Genomic DNA, 3,545 nt, shown 5'->3' with positions numbered 1-3,545 from the left:
TGTGTTGGCTAAACGTAACCACATGTGTGTTGGCTAAACGTAACCACGTGTGTGTGTTGGCTAAATGTAATCACGTGTGTGTGTTGGCTAAACGTAACCACGTGTGTGTTGGTTAAACGTAACCACGTGTGTGTTGGCTAAACGTAACCACGTGTGTGTTGGCTAAATGTAACCACATGTATGTGTTGGCTAAACGTAACCACGTGTGTGTTGGCTAAACGTAACCACGTGTGTGTTGGCTAAATGTAACCACGTGTGTGTGTTGGCTAAATGTAACTTGAGCTTTAACCCTCTGAAGCCTGGGGCTACATCACTTCCTGTGCTGCTTTCAGACGTATTTAACCCTTTAAGGCTGATCAGTGCTCTTTTCCAGGGTCTTTTCCAGGGACAGCTGGTGCATGCTGGGAAACAGGAAGAGGAGAAGTGCCGATAAATCTTACTGGCTTGTGGATTATTTAATTTCTATTGAGAGACTGGAGTCTGGTTTCACCTCACACCAGGAATCAGCTACATTACACCTCCTCCTCCTCCTCCTCCTCCAGCAGATTAGGAGGGGTGGGATTATTTACAGCCTCGAGGAAACACACACACACAGAGTCCTGCTGGGTGTGATGAGGATGATGATGTTGATGATGAAGACGAGGAGCAGGTTGTGGTACTTTCACCACGGAAACAGCAGATGTCTCCTCCTCTTCCTCCATCTGCTGCAACTTTCAGTGACAAGTTAAATCACTTTTATTAACCCTAAGTCCATGAGGGCCCCACGACTCACAGCTCCATCATTCACCAGAGAACATCAGGACTGGCCGAGCAGGTTCACACTGAGCACATGTGACAGGCGTGAATGAGTCTGGAGACGCCGTGATGAACGTTACGCTGCCTGTGACATCATCCAGCATGTCTGGTGGTGGGTCAGTGATGGTCTGGGGAGGCAGATCCTTGGAGGGTCACACAGACCTCCATGTCAGCGCCAACGGTACCCTGACTGCTGTTAGGTACCAGGATGAAATCCTCAGAGCGACTGTCAGACCTTACACTGGTTCCTCCTGGTGCAGAGGGCCCTGGGTTTCTCCTGGTGCAGAGGGCCCTGGGTTCCTCCTGGTGCAGAGGGCCCATCGTCGTCCTTCAGTCTTTGTTTTTAATTCTAATTTAATATTTTTTTTTAATTAAACTGATTTCCCTCTCTTTCTTTTCCTACGATCTATTCTTAGCCTCGTTTTTGCTAATCAACACACACACACACACACACACACACACACACACACACACACACACACACACACAGAAGTGTGTCACAACTGATGAGCTCATTAGTGTCACATTTTAAATGCACCTCAGTGAAAACAAATCTTAAGGGTGGCTGTAACCTGACAGTGAACTTATCTACGAGACACAGAGAGACGTCTGCAGCAGGAAATGGTTTCAGTCAGAGTTTTTCTGTGATGTCAGGTGGTGTCAGCCATGTTGGACAGGTCGTTCTGCTGGATGATGGCAGTTTAACCCCTTGATGCTGTAAACGTATCCCGCGGCCTCCAACACGTTCCTGCTGTTTCCTGAAAGTGTGTGTGTGAGCAGCAGCTGAAGGATTAGGGTCAGAAAGAGAGAAGAGGAGGAGGAGGAGGAGGAGGAGGAGGAAGAGGAGGAGGAGGTGCTGAAGGTTCAGGAGGGTTTCAGGGTCAGGGCCAAAGGTTGGAGGTTTCAGCTCGGGAAGGTGTCTCCGTCCAGCAGCAGCCGTGACACCACTGAGAAAGTTCACGTAAATATTTTAATGTTTAATAATGAGTGGCTCGTCAGCGCTGCAGAGGAGGGCTCTGATTGGTTGATAAAGGAAACCGTGTGTGAGTTGTAGCTGTGCTTTTGGGTGGAGGTTGTAAATTAGCATCATGTAGCTTAGCGGGTGGAGCAGGACGCGTGTCGAGGCGACGCCTGCTGTACTGTATTAAATATTTAATCATTAGCCATTAATGACAGCCTGCAGCTTTCTCTGCTTGTTTGTCTGGCGTGGCCTCGGCAGCAGGATGTAAATGAGGTGGTGGTGGTGTCAGGGGGTGGAGCGGGGGGTGTATAAGTGTATATGGTCCAGACTTCCAGACAGTCTAATTTAAAAACTGTAATCCCAACACACCCGTTGTTTACAAGGCTGAATGAGGTTAATCTAGACACATATTTGCATAAATGTGCATTTATGAATAATTAGTGGGCCACTGGGGCCGGAGGTGGAGACGGGTGGAGGGGGGGTGGAGGTGGACGCGTGGCCAGACTATTGTTGCCGTTGTCAGCTGTAAACAATAGAGCAGCAACAACAATGAACAACAAAACCGGCGGGAGGCTGCAGCCGTCTGTCTCAATTACTGCTATCGCTTACAGCCGGGTGGGCAGCGACCTGCTCTGACACCACCGCCACCCTCTGCTCTGACACCACCCTCTGCACTGACTGCACTGACACCACCCTCTGCACTGACACCACCCTCTGCTCTGACACCACCCTCTGCACTGACACCACCCTCTGCACCGACACCACCCGCCTGTTTCTTCAGGAAGTTTCACATTAAACTGGTTTCCATGGAAACAAATGAAAGGTGACAGATGATCAGCAGGAATGTGGAGTGGACAGAGGTGGATTAAAAACACCTGAGTGCTCCTTTAAACTGCTGCTGTCCTCAGGGAGGAGCGGCAGCATCATGCTGGAGATTTACACATTATTTATATTTATTCATAGACTCATACGAGAGAACAGAGAGAATAAATCATTAAAGCTAACAGGCACGTTTGTGTGAATCAACATGTGGTGATGTGGTTGTCGGGTGTAGCTTGGTAGAAATAAAATAGTTCCTACATGAAGCTCCATCATCACAGCGTGTGACGACACGTTCTGTCGCTCTGTCATGTGACAGAGTTTTGTAAAGGACAAACTGTGGCCCAGCCTTTCCATGACTCAGCTCGTACTCCACCTGTTGGAGTTTGTGTGTTATAAAGAAACATGTTGCTCAGCTCAGATTGAAGCGCATTATTGGATCAATCACCAAATAACCATCCAGTAAAGGGTTAATTTAACCAAACCACAGCTGGTGATTCCTGGAACAGAGGAGAGACAAACTGAGATGGTTTCTGTGAGTTTGGTGACTTTGGTCCGTCTGAGGGTGCATGGTCTTGGCAGGGGAGATCAGGTGTAATCACAGATGGAGATCAGGTGCATATTTATGAATCATTGTGAAAGACTCGTCCTGAACTTTATTCACAATCAGGTATTTATGAGGACGCGTCCGATCCTTCTTCCAATATACAGTATGTCACCACATCTGGAGACAACATGTCATTGAAAGCATCCATTATTATTATTATTACTATTATTACTATTATTATTATTATTATTAAGGTTGTTGTTATTATTGTTATTATTATTATTATTATTATTATTAATGTTGTTGTTATTATTGTTATTATTACTATTATTATTATTATTAATGTTGTTGTTAAAAATGTCTCCACATTTAAGACTAGACTTAAGACTTTCCTCTTTGATAAAGCTTATAGTTAGGGCTGGC

Source organism: Epinephelus moara, chromosome 19, assembly GCF_006386435.1.
Source record: "Epinephelus moara isolate mb chromosome 19, YSFRI_EMoa_1.0, whole genome shotgun sequence".
Lineage (NCBI taxonomy): Eukaryota > Metazoa > Chordata > Actinopteri > Perciformes > Serranidae > Epinephelus > Epinephelus moara.
Note: the sequence above shows the minus strand (reverse complement) of the source record.